Source organism: Phasianus colchicus, chromosome 1 (genome assembly GCF_987193195.1).
Source record: "Phasianus colchicus chromosome 1, bPhaCol1.hap1.1, whole genome shotgun sequence".
Lineage (NCBI taxonomy): Eukaryota > Metazoa > Chordata > Aves > Galliformes > Phasianidae > Phasianus > Phasianus colchicus.
Window position 1 is genome coordinate 72,653,436 of NC_143436.1, and position 23,881 is coordinate 72,677,316.

The window sequence follows — 23,881 nt, forward strand, 5'->3', positions numbered from 1 at the left end:
GCCTGTGCATAACCCAGGTTGTACTTCTGATTGGCTGGAATGCAAGCTGGCACAACAGCTTTCTTTGTAGGTCTGGCTACTGCCTGAGTAGCCAGACTCCTGAGCTTCCTGAGCTTTCTTGCCTTTGCCTGTGGATGCTGGCTGGCCTGTTTCCCCAGCAATGGGCGGACTTGCTAGTAAACTTGTGGTCAGTTTTGAAGCTTATGCCTGAAATGTAGAGAAAAAAAGCCAACACGGAGCAGTTCTCTGCACTGTGGCTTTAGCCCCTGAGATTTTTTTTCTTCCCCTTGTTGTGTTATTTAGTGGGATTTAATTCTGGTTTTGAGAACTACCGTCTGTCCTCTCCACAGAGGATCGTGTCTGGCTTTCAAATTTTACTGCCTTCCTAACTAAGTTTAACAGATGCACAGCATTGAAAGGCAGAGACCCTTGATGCTGAAAGGGTGGAGCACTGTTTACTACCAGCTTCCTTCTTATCAGCTAGCCAGCATGCTAGGTAAAGTGTGAGGCTTAAAAGGTTTCTTTCCAGTCAAAACTTTCTGTCCAATGTTTTGGGTGTGACTGAACCTTTTGCCTTGATTTTTTTTTTTCAATTTTCACATTTTAAAACTTTTAAGGAAGCTTTTGTCCCATTATTATTTCCACACCAGTCTGACCTTCTGTATTATAAAAACACAGAAGATTAATTATTAAACATCTGTCTATTCTTTGACAAAGTCAGTGTCTCAGATCATGAACACTGTGAAGCACATTTACATAGCCTTACTAGTATCCTTATTAGTCTGTAGCAAGATGGTATTTTTAGCTCAGTGTGCAATAATTATTGACCCAAACACTCACATTCAGAACCACTGTTTAGAGAGTATGGATTTATAACAAGGCCAGAAGGGACTATTATGAATTTCTAGAATTATCTCCGGTATTACTTGAGTTACAGAATTTCACTCAGTACCTCTGTGTTTTAAGTTCAGTAACTGCTTGACCTATAACATTTTATAGAGAAAGATTCCGCCATGTAAATACTTAAGGGATAGGGAGGATATAAGGTTTCTTTCTAAGTTCTGTCAGTGCTTAAAATGCATGATTATCCTTCTTATTTGCTGTTCTTTTTTTTTTTTTTAAGTGCCCTATTTATAGTTTGAAACTGAGCTTGACTAATTCAAACTACTGGATCTCATCATCGCCTTTCCTGCTAAATATTGCCAAAAGACTACTCTTGATTATAGGTGCTTTTTGATAAAGTCACTCTTTAACCTTTTCTTGACTAAGCTGGCTAGGATGAGAAGTTATCTTCCCGTACAGTCTGTGGATTACAGATTGTGTTTGTACGATCTCCTGCACCCACCTAAGACATCCTTCTTAAGGTGAAGACTTCAGATTTCAAGATCATATTCCAGAAGCAGTCTTCCTCACGCCAGCTATAGAAATAGCTTAGTACATTCTAGATCTTGAGTCATGAGATTCAAGGACTATGGGATTTTGCAGTTCCTGCATGTACCCTTCTCACTTTTTAGAGATACATGAGACACAGCTTTGGTCACAAATCTGAACTTAAAATGGCAAGTGTCTGAGTGATATTTCAGGCCATGCTACCTTGTGTGAAGATTGGATCTATATCCACAAAGTCTGAGTGTTTTTTAAATCTGAGACTTTGTTAGTTTGCAGCTTTGGTTTTGTTTTTATTGATGAGGTAAAGCATAACTTCCCTGAAGCCTTGCTCCAGTGCAACAGCAAGATATGATGTTTCCAGCCATGCACAGAACTGGTAGCTAAGTGGGCTCCATTTACTCTCCGTTCCATGACATTCTGGTATTACCAAAACAAAGACAAATTTCAGTCCTAAACTGTATGTTATCCTTTCTGCCAACTTGCAAGTTCAAGAACCATGCTACAGATACCACTGAAAGCAGCAGTTGGGCCAAGCATTGATTTTGCTCAGTGGCAATGCAATAGGAGAAAGGAGAATAAGAGAGAAATGTTTTAGATGGAATGTGAATTACACTTGGTGGATTCAGATAATATTTTATGCCTTCCTTATTAGAAATTTCATTGTTTCTAATGTTTAAGAGCACTCTAAAGGTGCTAATACCCAATGTTATCTAGACAATAAGTAGAGCAATTTCCTTTGCAATAAATTATTCCTCAATGTTTGGTGAGCAAATGATTCTTAGCTATGCTGAGGTATTTGATCCAGAGACTGAAGAAAGGAGAACTGCAAAGTTGAGAAGAGTGGAGTGCAGATCCCTCAGTGCTACAAGCATACAGAGTATTCTTACTTTACTTTGGTCAACACAGTTAGAAATTTGTAGAGAAACAACTGTACCCAGGATTGACATGAAGACACTTTTCCCATTTTTACTCATTCTTCCCTGTTTTAATTAGCTGTTTTCTTACCAGCCTGGTGTACACCTGTAGTATAGAACTACAATGTAATCAGTCTTAACAGTGAAGCTTTGGGATAGTGAGAATGATTTCCTGATGGGACACGATTTTATCTGATATTATACTTCTCTGTAAGTGACTTTTGATCCATGCATATAAAAATGCTCATTTGCTTAATATCTACTTTTTTATCTATAAAATATGTATTGGGTGTGCTGTAAATTAACTACCAGTACAATGCTAGAGAATGTGTTTGAGGTATGCAGTCAGAAAGTACAATGGTCTCCAGTTTGCACTTTGTCCCTGGTTTATATGCGTGGTAGCTTTGCAGCATGCTTGATCTCTACCAGACTACACTAACATCAGATAGAAAGAGTGTTTGGACAGTGGAGTGGTTTAGAAAGGACTCCAGAGAAGCAATTTCAGTGCTCGTACAAGGCTCTGCCCTTGGTGTCTTCTGTGACCTTGGATATCTTGATTTTTTTCCCTACTCTAAAATGAAAAAATTGTGAGTGCATAATTTTTTTTAACAAATTGTAAATATTAATAAAATGATAATAGAGAATGCTGTGAAAAATTGAAGCTATTACACTATTTGCATTCCCCTTATCTCTGAAGAAGCTTAATCCATATTACCATGGAGAGAAAGTTCTTTTTTTTTTCTTTGCTTAAAAACTACTTATTTTTGTCTGATTCAACGACATTAGTTATTCATTTTATGCTCTGGCCAATAGCTTGTGGTAAAAAACAAAACAAAACAAAAAATCTCTTGGATCTGGAAAGAAGGTACTCCATGTAAGATATAGATATATCTATTAATATGTGCTGAATCATTGAATAAACAGTTTTTCCCTTTTCTTGTAGTACACAGAAAATAAGGTATTTTGCCTTCTATAACAGCAACTGTAATTACATGCTTACAGGCTTCATGATTTTCTTTCGGTCTCTCTGAATGTAAAACTTCTTCAAGAAAAGACACAGAAACATCAGTGCTGAAAAAGGACTTGTTTCATGCTCTAATCTGTGCCCTTGCCTGTAAAGCAGCATTCCCCTGTGCACATATCTATCAGTTTGCACAGTCTGATTTTTATCTCTAAAGGGCATCTTCCCTTGCGAGCACATATGTGTTTGTTTAGGGAGATGGACATTATCTCATGGGCAAAGATTTCACAGTGTTCTCTATTGATACAAGTTCATGCCTTCCTCTGAACTAATTACTCACTTTTTTTTCTTTGCTGTTGGCATCCTTCATGTGCCTGCAGCCCATTGTCATAGCAAGGCATATGCAAATACTTTTCTGTACACACAAACCAATTATTCTTGGCAGCAACTAGCTTTTCTTGTTCTTGCTTTTCTCTGAACCCCCAACAGCCTGCACTAAAATTCAGAGTAAAAAAACAACACTCCAGATACCATGATACATGCATCATTTTGTGCTGTTTTCTTGACTGCTCTCACTTTTGGGTGAGCGGTGGTGAAGAAAGATGGGGACCTGTTTGTAAGGTTGAATATTCCTTGTTTCAAATATAAAATTGGGTTCTGGTCTTTGGTTTTCCAGTCTGATGTACATTCTAGGCTACAGATAATTTTGATGAACTTCAGTGCATATAGGTCTGGTCATGTTCTGCTAGTCAGATCACTTTTTTTTAATCTTAACATATATGTGTTCCTTTCAATTGCTGTCTGTTCCACTGCCTTCATTAAGGAGGACTGAAGGGAAATCTGCTTAGCTTTTTGCAATAATTGTGTTAAGGGTTTACCTTTTTAGTGACTGCTTTGTAGGAATCTTTCTGCATGCTTTTTATATTGGTATTTTATACTCTTCAGTGGAAAGCAGTGTAGTGCCTCTCTATTGGTTCTCCATCTTAGTGATCTATACCACATTCTACAAACAGGCCCTCTGTGTAACCCTTAATACTGGACATGAATACAAGGGCAGGTCAAGATGTTTAGGGGCTCTCAGTTGGGAGGTTCTGTAAGCTAAGGCATTCATCAGACACCAAAGTAAATTTATTGTGAGTTTCTCATGATCAGACATTGTTGCTTGTATGCACCATTTGTGTTTTAAGGGCACCAGTTTTCTTTTTTGTAAAGGAATACAGGAAACGATTAAGAGGGAGGAAACAACAACATTGTCATCGTTGCCAAGGATCCATTTTTTCTGCACAGTGTCTATTAATTGTTACTCCTTTTATTAATCCTTTGGCACCTGTTAATTATTCAACGATTTTGGCTAGCAGCTGGAAAAGCCACTTTGAAGTGTTAGACATTATTATTTAGTTACTAGAATATTCAGTGCATTGAACTGGAAGTATGTAGTGAGACAGGAAAAAAACCCTTCACCCTGAGCCACATTTAGAGTAGCAAGCAATAAAAATATTTACTTTGGAGGGATCTTTGGGGAACAAAACTGACTGACGCACATGCAGGAAAAGTAAAATAAAAGCTGCATAAGACAAAGGGACTGTGAGAGGTGGCCAGAATGTCAAATTAATGACTATGAGACTAATCTGCTGAAATGAATGCTTAGATTCCCACTGATTTTAATGGGATCTGAACTGTTCTCTTTCTCAGATGACTGGCTTCTTCCTCATCCTTCTTTGCTCTTCTCCGACAATATGGCCACTTAAACCTAATTCCTCCCTCTTACTGTCCTTCGTATGCTTGTCTTTCCCTCTAATCTCCTTTTTATGTTATATTTTTTCTCTCCGTATGTAGCTTGAAAAGAAAAAAAAAGCCTGAACATTTACACTATTCTGCACTATTCACTACCACCTTGATTGTTTGCAGCTCTTAATCTTCTTGCTGTTGTATCTTCTTCCACCGTAGGCTTTACTTGCACATTTACATTGTGAGCTACTGAGAGCAGAGCCTTTAGTAATGATTTATGATTGTGAATTACGTACATGTTATAATGAAAAGTGTGAATAATGGATATGTTGTTTATACTTACCTTTACCTAAATGTTCATTTTCTACCATGGCTTATCTGAATTTAACTCATCTACAGATTTTCATTGCGTTTCTAACAGCTGATATGGGGGAGGAAGGGAGACCAGTCAGTATTTTTGCTTCACACCTTGCCTCTAAAGCTTAGCAAAATGGAATTTATCGATACAGCCAGCCAGTGACTCTTGAGTGTGGTACAAAGCATGTCCTGCCTCCTGGGTGTTCCATGCTGTGAGTTTCCAGTCTGCTTTGAGGAATCATACGCTCAGGCAATTTGAAAAAGTTGGAAGCCCAATCTCAGATTCACTCTTGAACCATTGCTGGACGCAGTATAGATGCAGCTATTCTATTCAGAAGAATGGACTAAAACCTTATTACTGATCCAGCTGTGAAAGTGGTAACCTTTGCAACATGAAAAACCTCATTTACGCTTGTCTGACGTGATCTTTGTTTATCTCCTGGAGGGAATTGAGTCCCTTGTCACAAAGTGTACATCAAGGTGACTTGGGGTCCGTTTTGTTCTGTCACCCTGATGTAATCAGCTGTTGAGCTGAACCTTAAATCTGTTTGTTCTTTACTGCAGCCTAATTACTGGGGCAGAGGCAACCAGATCAAATGTGAAAAATGTCGTGAAGAGCCAGTGCCCCAAACTGATTTCTGCTTCTTGAGAGAGTGTTTTGGACCCAAGCACTTCTTTTTTATTTATATGTGCATATATATATATATATATATACACACACACACACACAAATATTTTATTTTTGTATATATGTGTATAATTTTATTTTTGTGTATGTATACACAAGCTGAGTTAGTGCAGCAGTTCCCTGCATGTCAACCCCAGTGGAAGTGTGTGGATGAATGAAATCCTTCCTCTCCTGGTGGGAAATTGTAAAGCAGCCCTGAGGTGGGAATCTGAGACATCTGCTTTGGGGCATGGAGAGCTCATCATTTGAGGGTCTCAGTGGTACTCAGCCAATCTCTTACGCTCCTGGAAAGCTTCACTTATGGGTTTAAAGTATTCAGAACACAGGTTCACCTCTGTTCAGTGGGGAAAGGGAGCAGTGTCACTTTAATGTGGGATTCAAGCTGGTCCCTTGTGGAATTCCCCTGGAAAATGTGGGGAGGAATAAGAAGCAAAAGCAGCAGGACATTTATGGCATTGCTGGATTTGAAGCATTTTTAGCTTTGTCTTAAAGGGATGCTGTCAGAATCAGTGGCTCTAAAATTAGATTGCTTTTCTCTTTCCATCCCAAATGCGTCAACTTTTTTTTTTTTTCATTTGTGTTTTGTTACAAATCTTCTATGTTAATTTTTTAAAATTAAATTAATGTAAAGAGCCCGGTATTCTTAATAACCACACAGTTAAAGAAAGCACAGAAGAGAGACTGTGTTAAGCCATGATTAAGAACTCTACAATAACATGTGGTGAGTGCCTTGCAACAGAACACAGAAGTGATCGAAAACCCTACAGAACCAACATAGCATGTGTGCTGCATCCACTCCTTTAGCAAAAAACAGAGCTGAGCCTCTGAACGTTAGAAGAAAGCACACCTGTACAGCACTTAGAGGGACTACCAGGATGTAGTATACCAGGATTTGGAATACAGCATCCAGATGTGGAGTCCTCAGTACAGGGGAGACAGAGACCTGCTGGAGCATGGACAAAGGAGGGCCAAAAAAAAAGATCCAAGAAATGGAACACCTTTCCTGCGAGGTCAGGCTGAGAGAGCTGGGGCTGTTCAGCCTGGAGAAGAGTGACTTGATAGCAGCCTTTCGATATCTGAAGGAGAGATACAGGACAGACTCTTTAGGTGATAGAACAAAGGAAAATGGCTTCTAGCTTACATTGGGTAGATTTAGGTTAGACAGAAGGAAAAGGTCTTTTAGGGTGAGGGTGGTGAGGCACTGATTCAGGTTTTCCAGAGATGTGGTTGATGCCCCATTCCTGGAGACTTTCAGGGTGAGGCTGGATCAGGCCCTGGACAACCTGATCTAGCTGTGCATGTCCCTGTTCTTTGCAGAGGAGTTGGACTAGATGGCCTTTAAAGGTTCCTTCCAACTCTACGGATTCAATGATTCTGATATGTGAGGACCTAACCTACTGCAGTTTAAATATACTAGAGATTAATGTAATGGAGGCCACGTGCATACCCACTCACCCTAATACCAATTGTTTGACATCCCTTTTATTGATTTGGATTTCCTTTTACACTACTTGCCCCTCTGCTGGTACTCCTGATACAAGCAAGCCAGATTAAACAGGCTTTTGTGCCTGATTTATAGCTCCTCATTTTATTGCTGGAGCAGAAGGTCTCAGTGATGATTTGTAAGTTCGGAGAAGACATTTTTGTGGAAGTGGTTCCATCCAGGTATGGTGGCCCAGTCTCCAACGCCTTTATTTGGAGTTTCATCTTAAATAAGTTCCCATAGATATTTGGAAGGGTGGAAGCATTTATTCGTCATCTGTTCCTGTTCTGTGAATTCTTGTGCAGTGTCTGTCTTTTATGGGATGAATGCGTATGAATGAGTATGTTCACTGTTCGTGTCTAGTGTAAACTTTATTTTGTGCAAGGCATGCCCAGTGCAGGACTAGCAGACTCCTGTTAATATAACAGTGAATTCTGCTCAATATGTTTGAGTTGTTTATATATTTAATAGGAATACGATTGATGATGCTGAGAGTTAATGAACAGTCACTTCTGATGGGCTTTCTACAATTAAAAAAGTGGGATACTTAGCTCCAAACCTTTGCTTATGGATCTTCATATGTAAAAATCATACCCTGGAAGTAGCCATGAGCAGCCTGCTTAGTTTACTGCATATACCTGTGTGGTTTTAATCTCTGTATTTCTATATCCTGCTGCGGGGAAAAAAAAAGTGTCCATTCTGCACTGGCAGAATAACTTTACAGCAATTATACAGAGCAAAAAACGAAATTCTTAAATTAAGCTGCAGCAAGTTAAAATGGAATGAACATCTTCAATGATTAACCAACACATCCTTCCTGCCTTCAGAGGCATGATGTTAGGGCGTTCAGTGGAGAGACAGGATAAGGGACTCCTTCTGTGGCAAAGTGATGGGTGTTGATTTGAAGGCAGGGCGTATCTACCTATTTGAAAGTTTACTGAGCAGATCCTTTTAGCTGCCGGTATTTGCAAGTCTCACAGTTACTTAACAGCCCTGTATTTTATGCGCTGCAAGAAACTGAGCCTGTCTTCCAAGGGCAAACACACGTTTCCTGTGTGGCCTTTGCCTTCTCTTAGTGCTGTGACATGCAGAGGGGATCAGACCCCAGAATGGACTTTTGGCTTCACGTGTTGAAAAGAAGAGCAGCGGTTTCATTGGGTTTTGGACTATGCACCCATTGGGCATGCCCTGAGGTGGAAGTAGATAGAATGAGATGGGGAACAAGATGTCAGAGAGACTGAGGCTATTCTATGTACAGGGAAGATGAAATAAACCTGGTGTGAACATACCAGTTGCAGTCAGCATCATGAGAGCCAGCTTTTTGGCAGAGTAATAAATTTTGCTAATGCTTTCTGTTGAGTATAAGTTCTAGGAACTTGCATGTTTCAGAAGAAGGTAATGTAATGCTGGTCATGAAATTGCACTGTTATCGTATCTTGTAGAAAAGGCTTCCTTTCTTAGCTTAATAATTATGTTCTCAGCATTATTTTATGTTTCCCTCAGGTATCTTAAAGCTTCTTCTTTGCAGAACAGAACTCCCAAAGGGAGAGGGACCTGGTCAAAGCATTGACTTATTATTTTAAACCCACCAGCAGGGAAAAAAAAAGAAAGAGTATTTTTGAAGGAAAATTTCCTTTTTGGGTTTTTGCATCTCTGAAAGAATTTCCGATGTAGGCAGACAGTAATTCCCAGCTACATGTTTCCTGATAAGGAAAGAACTCCAATAAATGCAGCTATAAATAGCTACCTTTTTATTTTTTAAAACGTGGAGAGGCTTGTTTAGCCTTTCTTTCAAACTGCTGAAAGAAATGGTCAGTATGAGATTGGAGTCCTATGTTTGGTACCCACTAGCTCTTCAGATCCACAGATTAATATTTTAATCTGTATTTATATAACGAATTACTTTACATAAAGATGAGGTGTCTGTTTATTTCTACTTGTCTTTCTCAAGCTGCTGTAAAAGAAAAAAAGTCTTACTTGTTATATGGTAAGCAAAAATTGCATATTGCCTTCCTTTTTTGAGAAAAAAAAATATTACCTGTTTTAAACAGAATTCAGTGTTTTTGCTGTGTACCTGCATTTTAGTGATTTCTTTCTTATATTTAGTTTAGTGAAGTGCTTTGTCATGTCAGAGTAAGCATTATCTGTATCTTCACTTTTTTTTTAACTACTTTATTTTAACATTAACTATGTATGTGCTGTAGGAAATTAATAGACATAAATTTCCCTTTTCCTAAAAGCAGCTTGTTGGGACAATTTTGTACTGCTAGTGTATAAACCTTCCAAATTTTCTGTATTTTCTACACCATTTTAATGGTTCTTTTTCATGTATTTTTAATGTTATGGCTTCAGTTTTGGACTTCAACTAAGTTTTTCCCTTGCTAGTCCTGTTTTTCTTTGCTCTTTTAAGTAGTTCTTTTAGCAATCCCAAACACAGTACCTTCAGAAAGTGAATAATTGTTTACATACACATAAATTTATAGAGACGAGTAAATCTGGTGCAAGCAGTAGAGTGAAAACTACTTTACTGGTTAGATTTCAGGCTAGTATCCATGATTCAGATTGTAATTGAAAATGTGTGTGTCTACCAGTGTGATTGTTTTATTGAGGATGAGTCCACACCATAAACCACCCTGATCAGCAGGCAAACCTCACTTTTGTTTTCCATCCTTGTGTCTGCCCGCAAGCTAACGTGTCTTGTGTGGCTGCTAAAGGGTGGCATCTCAGGCAGCTCTGGTGCCAGTGAGGGATCCTCTCTTCTCCCTGGTTTCTGCCTCATCTTTCTTCTCGGATTTCCCTGAGGGAGCACAGGTCGCTCCATGGTTGAAGCCCCTGGACTGAGCGTGACTTCTTTGCCACTGGCAGTTAGCTGAGAGTTGTAGCCCAGCATGGCAGAAGCTGGATTGAACAACCTTCCTTTCCCTCCTCCCACTCCTCTCTCCTTCCAGCAATTTCGCAGAATCTTATGACTTGCAGCCAAATCCTACCCACAAGGGCACTCAGCTGCCACAGGCCCCTCCTCTTGGCCTGCTGGCTGCATTCAGGGCTGGCATGGAGCCCAATAGATTGCACAAGGCTGCAGCTGGTGGAAGATCCCCTTGCCCCTGCCGTGCATTACTAGTGGAGGTGCCACGGCAGAGCTCAGTATGCTCTCTTTGTAAGCAGACTGTACAACCCTCAGCACGTTGCTTGTAGTCCACTCTCCTTTGAGAGCACCTGGAGCACCTTGACCTTTTCCCTCCTGTGCTCTGGGCCAGCACAGAAGAGGTTGATCTGTGTATGCAGGTCTTGCTACGCCTCCTTGACAGTGGAACATGTACAATTAATATGATATTAATTAATTATAGGGAGAAGTTGCTCCTGGCAAAAGAACCAAAGCTTCCAGCTTATAAAGTGAATGCTTTGATGCTGAGCTTTAAAGAACATTTCCATCAACTCAAGCCAGCAGAGAGGTGCTGTGATATTTAAACCCTCCCTCCTTTCAGGCTCCAGAGCTTAAAATCCTGCCACACTGGGCACTAATAACAGTAATAATAATGATAAAGGAGAGCTCGTGAAACACAGTTATGGATCTGCCCACCTGAGTAAAATTGCACAAGTCCTAGATGAAAACTTGGGTACTAAACCAGAAATTGTATGTTGATGTTAGTAGATAGGAAAAAAAGAGCAAACTTCTGGACTCACTGAAGTCGTTAGTTGTCTCACCACCTTAGCAGCTGACACAGTTTTATCCAGAACATATTTGTAGAAGTAAATGGTTTGTGCTAAGCTTCTACCTATTTGGCCAGTGGCTGGGGAAAGAGAGAGGAAGGAACGATTGTGCCTCTTTGGTCTTATGCAATACTGAGAATTTCTCCCTTTCCACTTCCTCCTTCTTGGTAGTGCAGAAGGAAGTAGCCCTGGCCCCTGTTGGTCCACAAACCAGTTATTCATTTCAGTTCTGCCGCATGAGTGTGGCCTTGTGTATTTCCTAGTGGGGGAAATCTCCCTTTATGTATCTAAGTTCCTCCTTCCTATTTTCTCTTCCGTTCTGATTTCTTCCAAGCAATCTGTCTCCTTCAGTTTTTAACCTTTCACTTCCTCTCTGTGCATTAGTGAAGATATTTTGTCAAAAAACACCCTCTGTACACAGACACTTCTTTGTTCCACTTTTCTTTCTTTTTTTTTTTTTTTGTTCTGTGTCATACTTCTTTGTATCTCGCTTCCTTGGAAACTTCCTCAGGGCTTTTAGCTGCATTACTCTGTATTGCTGAGTGTGTAATTGTTTAAGGCACCTTTATCTTTTTATTTGTTTGTTTGTTTTTACTGCTCTTTAAATACTAAAAGGCAGTCGTGACAAGTATCCTTGTTAAATACATCAGACTTGTTTCATCATTACTCTATAATTTTCTTGGTGGTTTTCTCTTGCTGAAAGTGAGTGTAGCCAAATCACGGGAGTAATTCCATACTTCCACTTTGTATTGTTCTCAGGGATGCAACACACCATGTAGGTTAGCGGTGAGTAGGTCACACACAGTAGTTCAAAGTTTTGTTCAGGATCAGAGCTTTGGAACTCTGCAAAATACAAATAAGAGGCACTCCATGTCTATAGGAGCTGGAACATTTCCAATACTCATCCAATTTTTATACCCTCTTTCAATTTTAAAATCAGACTAAAACACAAGCAGACAGTCTGGAGGTGACAGCAAAGGTGTCAGGGCAGACCTGAAGCAACTGAGCTGGTGAAGGTGTTAGTGCTTGGCCAGTGTTAGACTCTTGCCATGGCATTATCAACATGTACAGTAATGATGACCGAATCTCAGAAAGTTTGGCATTTGATTCAATTTAAAAGAAAACCCGGAGATAAATTCAGATATTTCTCCAGTTGTTTGAATATGTAGCATTGTGGTGAGTCCTCTGTAACTGTGATTTTCTTGTGAGGACTCGATAGTCTAAAGTGACCACAATGTCCACCCAAGGCCTTTCTGGTTCTCCTCCATGATTTGCAGTGAATATGTGTATACAAAAAGCTTGAACTCTGAAAAGAGCTAACAGTCAAAATTCATTTCAAAACTAACAAGTCTCTTTATTTTCAATCTGACAAGGTCATGTGTCTCTGTGTACGTGTTTGAAATATTTAGATAGTACAGAGAAGATGCTAGCTCAGGAACTTAGATTTTATGCACAGAGACTCTGTTACTATTCCTTTTTCACTTAAGGCTGATTGCCACTTATAGGATGTTGCAGCCACTTCATTTAGGTAAAGTTATAAAAATATTGCTTATGATCAGAAAAGTTGGATGAAAAAGATAGTGGACTCTTGTGCTATGCATTGTCCCCATTTGGCTTACAGTCTTCCCCAAACCTTGGCTATGAGAAGCAGATGGTGGAGAGTCAGCCAGAGTTTGACAGTAAGGGCTCAGGTCTGAACTGGTCTTTCAACCTTTTTTTTTTTATCAGACTGAGTGTGAAGAGCTGGCAGTACTGTATATGGTTTGAAATCTCTAAATCAGATTATAGTTGTAAGTGGGGCTCAGTCATATGCATGTAGTACTTTCTGACTAAATGTATTCCACCAGCCGTTTCCTAAAGGCTGCTAACATGAAGACAAATCCACAAACAGTCTCGGCACCACTGAGTTAAGCAGAGCGAGTAAAGGTAGCTCACACTATTATTTTTGAAAATACTAGGCCCCCATTCTAAGGTGTTTTTAAAACAACATTTATGAGTTCAATGTGACATCAACAACATAAAGACTTTAAAAATACAGCGAAGTGGTACAGCCAGCTTTAAATTTCACGTGTACTTTATATAATTCGAGTCTCAGGAGAGCTGCACTTTAATAGATGCTGACAGCTGGAAGAGCAGGGACATCATCTTTTTCTGTATTAATAAAATGTCTAGTCTGTTCTACCTCTGTAACTTATGGTCATCTACTTAATTGTCTTTATTTAAACATTTTAAACCAAAATTGTTAGGTAACTGAAGTTCTAATACAGATTTTCTGAGTCTCATGAACTTCTAAAGAGCTTTTTTTTAACACCTTGTGTTTGTTCAAACTCAGTCCCACTCAGCATGTGGTGGTTTTATCCACACTATCATTTTTAATATTATAAGGAAGCTAACTAGAACACACTGCTTTCCCATTTTTCTCTTTCCCAGGAGACTAGAGACAGGGGATAGGATTCTGTACTTTGAGGACAGGATTTCTGAGTGAATGAGTTGGCTATGAAATCATAGTTGCTGTAAAGAAGGTGAAGCAGGAATGATTGTTTGCAGTTTCTCGCAAAACAAATCCAGAGAACTGAGATATCGGGCAGCATATCTAAAAGAAACACGAATGAGGGTGCATCGCTATAAGGAGGAAATCATTGCAAGAAGATACAAGGGGACTAGAAGTGTAAATGCATCTGAAAGGAACAGGATAAACCTGTGGAGGTATAGTTCATTAGGTCAGTGTGGAAACAACGGTCTGAATGCAACCATGGCTCTTAAGGTCCTTAAACCACAGAATGGAGGAGACTGATAGGCAATATATTATAAAATAGATTAATTAATGCTTCCTTATTCTGTATACATTTTGCTTGTACAGCAACTCCAAAAGACATTTGGCTAGGTAGGTCAGGGATCTTTTCTAGTGTGGCAGTTTTTAAATTTCACCCTATCTCATAACCACCTCCAGTGACTTGATGGTAGCGTGGATGCCATCCAAGCAGCTAAATATTCAGCTGGCATCTGCTGTGCCAAAGGTCTCTTCTAGGTGATAACTAACTCATCAGCTAGAAGCTGCGGATAAAAGTTCAGTGGGGGGGATTTGCCTTTAAGCAATTCTGACAAAAGTTTCTTTACACAACAGCTGACTGAATCACTGAATGTAATGCCAAGGGCAGCGATAGAAAAAAAAAAAGTCATGTAAATTAGCTGGCGAGGGAACAGGGCAAAGCTAACTGGTGATGGGGGGGAATGGGAGAGGAGGGCAGGCAGCCACCTGCTGGAGCTTCAGGCTCAAGGACCACATCTCTCTTCAAGTGCTGGAAAAACAAATTTTAAATACAGATGGAAGGGGAAAGGCTGAGAATCTCTCTATGTAGCGTTTAGTCCACCAATGGACTGTAATCACCCCTAGGCAGTTCTGTCATCTCTAGTACTTGTTTCTTCCACATACCCTCAGAGGTATGCTTTCATCTACTTGTTGTCACCCAGTCCAAGACCCAGCTCAGCCTGTGCCCGTTTTTCAGCCCTGTCTCATTCACATAGTGTGTAATGTGAATTTCAGTTCTGCTTCCTCTCTTGCCCCAAACAGTGTGGGTTTCTGGGTGTAGTCATTTTTAAAAAGATGTTATTCAGTAATTACTTGTGATTTGAAGTGATAAATTGAAAACTTACTGGAAGTCTGGCAGTGCTTCTGATCTATGTCCCCATTGCTAAGGTGCTTCATAAAATACCGTATGTTGTTATTCACTCTAGCTTGGATATTCTTGGCTCTCTCCCACTTAATGATTCACAAGATGTCTGTGAGATTCATTTTTGTAAATGTGGTTTCCCCCCCTTCCCTCCACATATTCTCCCCTCCCTTCCCTTTTGCTTACAAATCGTCAATGCAAAAGGTCATTGAATTAAAAACAGAGTATATGTAAGGGTCAGAGTGCAGTCTGTGGGGTGCTGTCAGAAATGCTCCAAGATACAGCGCAAATTGTCCCCGTGATTTTCGAGCAGGGGATTTGGAGTAGTTGGGGATTTTTTTCTACAGCTCACCCTTCTCTTCCCCTGCTATTTTCCACCAGTCTTAGCTATGCATGTGCGTATCACGTGCCTCTCTCTTGATTAGAGATTTCTTCACTAGTAGAAAGCTCAGAAACTTGTCTCTTCCGAGTGCTCCTGGTTGCCTTTCGGGAGGGGGAAGCAGAAGAACTATCGAGTGCAGCAGAGTCAGTGCACACAGCACAAGAGCAGAGCTGCTGATCCCGGCATGCTGGCTGCAGCAAGAAGCCAGGGGTGCTTGCGAGGCTTGCATGCCAGAGCCTCTTCAAACAGCTCTGCTCAAAGGCATGAGCTGGGCTCACTTCTGAGGGAAATTTCCTTTTTGGGGAAGTTGCTGCAAAGGAATTTCCTGTGTGGGCAGACAGAGCTTCCTGACTTGAAGGCTTCTTGGAAGGGAAACTGTTTCATAATGAAATGATAAATTAAAGACATACCAGCCTGGTTCACTTCAAAACAGCTATTGAGGGAGCTCAGGCAGTACACCATTATACTCCCTCGCAAAATGAAAATAAATTGCATCCTGACAGGATTCTCTGTAGTGGAGCATATCCTTCCCCCCAGCCTTCCTCCCTGTAAGTCTCACTTTCGTCCACTCCCTCCCCCTTCTTCTCTCCCCTGCTACTTGCTGTTGTTTCATATGGCCCCCACCAACCACTGAGGCAGATGAATGTGATGCTGAAGGTGGTTTATTAAGTGGAGGAGCCACTCTGCTCCTTCTCCCATGAAGCAGGCAGCTCTGATTTGAGTCCTGCTGCACTGTCTGGTGTTACCAGGGCTCCAGATGTAGGACCTATAAACTGCAAGTGGCTGCCGTGAGAACTGGGTGCCATGGCTGTGGTTGTGGTAAGGAGAAATTAGGGGGACCGACAGAGTTTAAGTCAGTCCCTGTAATAAGGAACATCTTGGCATGGTCATGAAAATTTTTGAGAGGAGGAGTTGCAGATATGTGCTTCCTGTTAAACTGGAGAAGAAAAAGGACCTTTGTTCCATCCCAGCTAAGACACAATGGAGGGTGGGCATCCCCAGAGAGCTCAGGCTGTTGTAGCACTTTTCAGTAGGCAAAAAATGGCTTGTTTTTTTTCCCTGCTCTGTACCATCCCAGTCAGTGGAAAACTGAGAAGGGAGGTACTAGTCTTTGTGTCCTATGGAATTCTTACAGCTCTGAGTTCAGATGGACTGGGCACAAAGCTTAGATGAGACTGCACAGGTTGCTGAACACATTTTGTATGGAGTTGGAGGATATGATTTCAGATGGCATAGCAAAGTGAAATTCAAATGTTTCAGTGCACCTTTTTCTCTGTCTCAATTACCTCATCTGTAAAATGTACTGATGATTCTGCTAGTAATACCTAGTTGCACGAAGTTGTCTGATGTTCACTGCTAGAAAATGTGGAATCCAGTTTTTTTTTTCTTTTGAGAGTGGGCCTTTATTCCCTGCCTCCTGTTTGAATGGTAATTAAAGCTGCTTTAATACTTTGAAAGAGTCCCCTGAACTGGTGCATATTATGTGCCTTCCGCCAAGAAGTTGCATTTTCTCTTATTTAGGATTTTTCTTAGTCAATTGGAAACATTTGAATCACAGCAGAACACTGCTCTATGTTGTTATTTTCTAGTGAATGTGCAAGTATGGGGCAATTTTTACCTAAAATTGCAGCTTTTGGAGTCACATGATTGAAAGAATTTGAGATTTGTATTTTTTTACAGCCTGCAAAAAGAAGAACTAGAAAAGGTTGTTCATAGGACTCAGAAGCTGGATACAAAGGACCCCAAAGAAATATATGTATGTGTGTGATCATATGTATATGATTTTTTTTTACAGCTTAGGTAGGTTTGTTAGCTTCTCGTTACTGAAGGCCTCTTGTCTCTTTTTCAGACATTTGGGATTTATAGTTTTGGACATCTGCAAGAAACAGAACTCCATTATTAGTTTGGGAGGTTGTTTCACTAATAACACTGTGTAATCCTTCTTCACGTTGTACAGTAAAGCATTAAGTTCAAAATGTAGAGCTTTGTTTTCGGTGATTGATGTACTGTACCACTGGCATGTGATGCATGGCAGCACTGGGAAAGCAAATCTGACACTGTGCTGTGGCAGGACCATCTTATAGCAGTCATAAGACAGTACTTCTTACATGAAAGTGAGGAATGATCTGTCCTCCAAAACCTGCTCGATGGATGTTTCAGCCCCAGAGCTACAGCATACAGTTGTTACTGGGGAAACAAGTATTTGATGCGCAGGTGCAGATTTTCACATTTATTTAGGTGTATCACTGGGACAGAATAGGTTGCAAATTAAGCAGTTCAGAGCAGAAAAATCCTTACCATCCCCTGCATTTTGTGTTTCCTGACCTGGCAAAAACCCTGTGTGAGAATATATACTTTAAATGGCAACACAGAAACACAGTCGTAAGGAGTGAGGGTTTAAAAAACAAAAGGTTCCTATAACTAAGATACAGACCAGAAAAGAATAGTATGGAAATACCCACTTAGTTCTTAATTTGTGTCATAAGATACTTGGTGATTTTTTACTTGCAATGCTACTGCTTGCAGATGTAGATTTGGAATTTGAGGATGGCTTCTCAGAAGCGTCTTCCATGCCAAATACAATGCCTGATCAGCTTGAAAGGGCTTAGGGGCTAAATGATTAGCATTTACCTAATGTAGATGGCATGTCTTGGATGGGACGTTTAACAGGCTCACTGCTTGGCCAGTTTCCTACTGTTGAGTTATGAGGCACACAGAAGTGTACCAGGCAGTCTGACTGCAAAGGGTGGATAAACACCCTACTCAACACTTTTATGCTGTCACCACCTTTTGATAGCATTAAATTAATGATTAAAATCAATATACCATGTACTGTTTAACTAAGTTGCTTCTCTTTCTGCACTTGCAAATGTATTTTGTTCAGCTAATCTGCACTTAAAGAAACTTTACTGCCTACTTTTCTTACTCTAGAGTGATCTCTTCCTCTCTTTGTACTTGGATGCAGTTTTGTGACTTACCACCCCTGCTTCCCAAATTGAGAACTCTTTATCTCTCATCTTTTCCTAAGGAACACAGAATTTCTGTCTTAGATTTTTTTTTTTTTTTGAGCAAAAACTAAACTGAATTACTTCCAATCTAGCCAGAATTAAAATATAGATAATATCCTGCAGTGACGGCAGCTGTGTCCACACCAGGAGAACATCGAAGTGGAAACACAATTGTTGAGCTGCACGTAGGACAGACCACTCCGTTTTTTTGGTTTTTGTTATTTTCCTTTATAACAAAGGTTTACATTGTTAATCAGGTGCTACTCCAAGCTCACTATTCAACTTAATGATAGTGAGTTCCAGTAAAAAACGGGTGGGAGGACACTTATTTGTGCTCTTTTTTCTTGCTTTAAACACACTCACTGTTTGTTCTTGGCATGGAATCAAAAGAGTGCTGGAAGGAAATGAGGTAGAAAAAGAACATGAAAATCAGAACTGCACAACTGATCTCTTAAGGATATTGTTCCTACTTCCACATGGGAAGCACGGAGATTCCTGGTAGACATTCTTGCTGGGTTGGCAGCAGATAGAAATCTTGTATTTCACTTCTGGCAATAGTGGGTCAATAGGGATTTCTCTAATCAGCTAAGAACTAGCAGCAATGGAGTTTAAATAAATTGTGGGCAATTCATCCTGTGATAGGAATAACTGTTATAATTCAAGGTCTTTGAGGACAAAGGAAAGACTGAAGAGAGGAAGTAGGATACATCTTACTACTTATTCCTCTGCTCTTATAGGTGATGTTCTGTGGCCTTACCTTAAGCTCTGTCCCTTTGCATAGCGTGTACTTCTGCTTAAAAGGAGGAAGAAGCTGGAGGTGGTGAGGGCTATAGTTCATGTTCCCATTCCCACTTTATTATATGCTCGTTCACTTTGGTGTAGCTTCTGTGACTTTCCATGTGAGACAGGTAGGTCTTGCCTATAGGAGGCTGCCATTCAGCCTCTGTTTTCCTTTCATTATGTTAAGTTTCCCTCTTCTGAAGTTCAGTTATTTGGACCACTCAAAATTTCTACTTGCATGCTGTTGATGCCAGCTGTTTGCAGGTATTTCTCTCACTACGTTGCTTCTTTTTCAGTGTTGCATGATGTATGTGCAACGCAGTTGGGTTTTTTTATGTTGAAAGCTCAGCAAATCTAATGTTGGAAAAGCTGGGGGAAGAATATATGAGCTGAAGATCATTTCAGGTTAGCCTTTTCTCAGATTTTTGTCGTACTCTAACTTGTAGGCCCTTTGGAGAGTAACTGGTATTTTAGCTGAATCTTGCTCTGATCATTTGAAATGTTTCCTTTTTCACTTCAGTGTAATTCACAATCACAGATCTATTGCAGCAACAAATGTTAACAGGAAAGAAATGTATGCACTCTGACTCTGTTTGACTTCCTCTAAATATCTATATGTTTGTGTTGAGGGAGTTATTCAATCAAGAATAAAATAAAGCTTCCCAGTGAGTCCTGGGAGAGCTTGATTTTGAGATAGGTTCTCCTCCTGGAGATCAGGGGGGAGAGAGAATTACATATGTAGTAATGCTAGTTGGTATGTTGCCCAAGCTCTCACTATTCAACAGTATTCACATTTCAACATGGCACTGGAGACAGCTCTACACCAGCTGCATTTGCTTCCCATGAGAAAGTAGATTCTCCTGGAAAACCCGCAGGTTGAAAGTGAAAATTATGAACATGAATTTCCTCTCTTGCACAATCCCCAGTTAGGGATTTTCAATTGTTAGGCCTGATTGTATATAAAAATGCTTAATTTATTAACCACTGGAGGATTTAATGATTTTTTTCTGGAAATTTCTCTTCCACTATTTGAACAAATATTACATTAAGGGAAAAACAATGCAGTTCCCCATGTGCCTCACTTTACTAAAGCATGGATAGTACAGTGAATCAGTACACTACTTTTTTCAGTAGTGAAGACCTGGATTAGAATTCAGCATAAGGCACAGATAAGATGAACCAAGTCAGGCTTTTCACAGTCTTTAACAATTTGCAATTTTCTTTAATGCTATCCTTGCAATTTTTCTTCCAAGGCGTGTGACATCCCTCGTATAGCTAAGCAAACGTTATTGACCATGGGTTTACTTTTTTAGTTATCTTCCAAAGTCTTCTTGGAAATAGTTCAAAAGACACTCTGCAGTACAGAAAGTAGAATTTGAAAAGGAAATATTTGTCCTTTTCACTGAATGTCTACTCAGTTGGGCAGCTGACTGTGAAGTGTAGTCTCAAAAAGCAATACGTACCAAGAGCTGGAATATTTGCAGCCAAGTTCATCTGAATTTCCCTTGTCCCCTTTTTCCCCATGTCAGATATTCAACAAAACAATTAGCCTTCCTGAAGCAGGTGAAAAGAGGTAATCTCTCTTTGCTTAGTGTTTTCTAACAGTTTTCCTCAGCATGAAAAACACTAAGTGGTATTTTTCTTAGGGAAATTTCCTTTCTAAGGAAGTTAGTCATATAAAATAATAATAATTATTTTTAAATCCAGTGTGAGCTGAGGGAGTGCCCTGGTTACACATTTCCTGGAAAAGGCTGTTGGTGACGTACCATTGACTAATGAAAACTTGCCTGTTAAAAGTAGTTTTTTTCTGTTAACTATTTAAAGAGTATTTTAAAAGTACAGAGCTTAGACGTTTCCTAGTTCTGCTTTTTAAACCCATTGTCAGAGGGCCTGTTTACATCATTGCCCTGAAGTATTCTAATGTGAAAAAAGAAAACATTAAAAGAAAATGTAAAATCAAAGCCTAATGCATCAGTCTGATCTGATGGAAATGGTTGTGATACTTAGGCTGTTCTCAAGGCATTTGTCTGAGATAATTGATAAAATTTTAGTCTTCTTATGCTTCATCCTTGACAGTAATTATTCACAAATGTATATACTGAAAAAAAGCTATGACATGAATAAGGCATGATTGTGAGGCAAGAGATATTTTTCTTTGGTCAGATAGGTCTTACAGAAATCTAGTAAAGAGACGTGATCAAATTTTTCAGTTGAATGTATCATTGCAACCCTACCTTCCATTTGAAAATTGCAGCTAATGTGTTTATGTCGACTGAAAGTGGAGTCACAAATACACTACAAACTGATGATTTTTTTTCAGCAATCTTGAAACCTATTCTCAAATTCCTTAATCAAAACATAAGGCACAGCTGCATATTTTTTGCTGTTCACAGGGCTGTATTTAGCCAATGCATCTAAGTGCATAAAATTATTTTCCATAACTTGAGCTTACCATGATTTAAGTTTCATTTTATATGCTGTTACGGTTTGAAGCATAAAAAAAAAAAAGTTGATTTTCACCTTGAAGATGCATATTTAACTCCACCAAAAATGCTAAATCTGTGAGCCATTTTTAATCTTAATATTCTGGCACAGATTTTCCTTTTGATTCCATAAAAGACTTGATTTCATTTCAAAAATCATAAGGTCTTTTTAGCATTTTGCCTCAACTTAGCTACCTTTCTTCAGAACTGTTTCTCTATAACTCACATTCCTACTTTTAAGGAACTCCTGGAATTAGTGGAGATTCAGTCTCTTGGACTTCATGGAATTCACAGCTTTGAGGACAATTTGGATGTCGTTATCAATTTTTAAAGCTTTCTAACATAAATTTTCTTAATGTACGATGCAGTGATATTTCATCAGACATGAGTTGCTGGGTCAGTTGTATTGTCTTCTGTTGATTTTATAAATCCCTTTTTTTTTAACAACCATCACTGGGGTGCCATCAGTAGCTATTCCAGTTATGTTGACAAAGATTAAAGAGAATCAAGTTAATGTAATCTTTACTGCCTCATACAAATAAAAAGATTTAGTTGTGTCTTTTAATGGCACCAAAGAAGCCATTCCTTCAGTGACTTTATATAAAAATGTCAAGCTGAGCCATATCTATAGCGCCAGTCCTTTCATCTGTCACCAAAACATAAAACTTCAAATTATCAGCTTTACTCTAAAATTTCTTTCAGTAGATTTTCCTGTTTCTTCTATTTGCTTGGTGATAGTCTGGTGGGAGAAACTGATTTTAGAAAAATCTGTTTTTCTTTATTTTTTTTTTTAATTTAGGATAAATTATATCTGCCATGCTTTCCACACATTGTTTAATAATCTCACCGTTCGTAAATGGTTTTGATTTTTTTCAATCAGATTTTTTTCAATCAGATATCACATAACCAGCTTTTATAATAGAATCCATTTGAGTCGTAACTTTAAAAAATAAAATTGTTGAGATGACACTTCATTTTCAGTTTTGCAGCATGTTTTTACATATAACGTCTTTCAAAAAAAAGGTAGGCTTTGTAAACTGGCACAATTTTCTTACAAATTAAGCATAAAGCCATACTGTTTGTCTTGACAAAAAGTACTCATCTGTCTGTTTTTTGTTGAACACTTACTTCATCCATGATTTTTCTTTTTTTGGGTTCTGTTTTCTTTTAAAATGACATTGGGTAGGTAGGAAAAAAATTGCACTTTACTAACCAGGTGGCATAACTTACAATAGATGTGTTTCAGTTCAACTGTGTGTGTGTATATCAGGCTGGAGAGGTGGAGTTAGCACTGCATTGCACATTTCTTGTGCTCTGATTTTGACTGAGACTGTGTTAATGGCTGAGTGATGGATGCATGCCCAGGGCTGAACTAGACCACTTGACAGGAAGAGCTGCTGCCATAATGATGCAGGTAGGGGGCAGCTGCAGAACGTGCTGGGCTGGGCCCCTGGACTGTGAGTTGGACATGCCTACTTTAAGTACTGGCAAGTGGCATTCCTCAGAGGGTTCTGTAGTCCCTACCTGTGGGTTAAGAATGGAGTTTAAGCCTGGGCAGGAAAAAGAAGAACAGCAAAACTGAACTTATGTCTTCAGATCATTCTAGGGTGTGTTAAAACAATGTCCAGGAAATCTGGGAGTGGACAAGCCAGAAATTCTAAATACTGTTTTAGCTGTTATGTTTAGGTCTGGGAATTGTACTGCTTATACTTAGAAAAGCATGACTTGTAACAGTAATTTATTCAATCCAAAATGACCTCAAAGCCTTACTGGAAATTACCAGGAAAAAAATCTCCTTGCATCCCCTTTTACTTTTATCAGAAGAGTTTTTTTCAGTTTTAAAATCATCATCATACAGCAGTTTATTTTGAATTTAAACATAGCAATATCATCAGGACAGAATTATGCAAACAAGGAAATTTCCATGGTCTGAATTGCACAATTTCGAGAAAGGATCTCATATAATAAATGTGACTGCTGATCCCTTAACATTGAAGTCCATGCACTCTCTGCAGCTGTTGGAGCAGAGAGAGTAAATATACTTTTCTTCTTCCCTATTCATTGACTGAACACACAGGTGGGCATGAATAGTACCTCTGTAAGCATATGTGTGTGTTGCCAAACCATAGAGGTTGTTCTGAGAACTGGTGCGTGAGATACTAGCAGTGTTGCTATAAGCATTAAAGTTATGCAGTGAGATTCAGAAGTGTTTCCTAGTGTATTACATATTCTCCTTCTCCTATACATATGTACTTTCATAAGGTTCTGCATGGTCTATGAAGACCACTAACGCAAAGATATAATACCAATTTTCAACTCCAACCCA

General features: G+C 39.4%; 1 protein-coding gene across 4 annotated transcripts in view; it reads left to right on the forward strand.

The window, feature by feature from the left end:
- ETV6 (ETS variant transcription factor 6) overlaps positions 1-23,881 on the forward strand; it is a 132,743-nt gene that overhangs the window by 44,743 nt on the left and 64,119 nt on the right. The gene's annotated exons all lie outside the window — the stretch shown is intronic.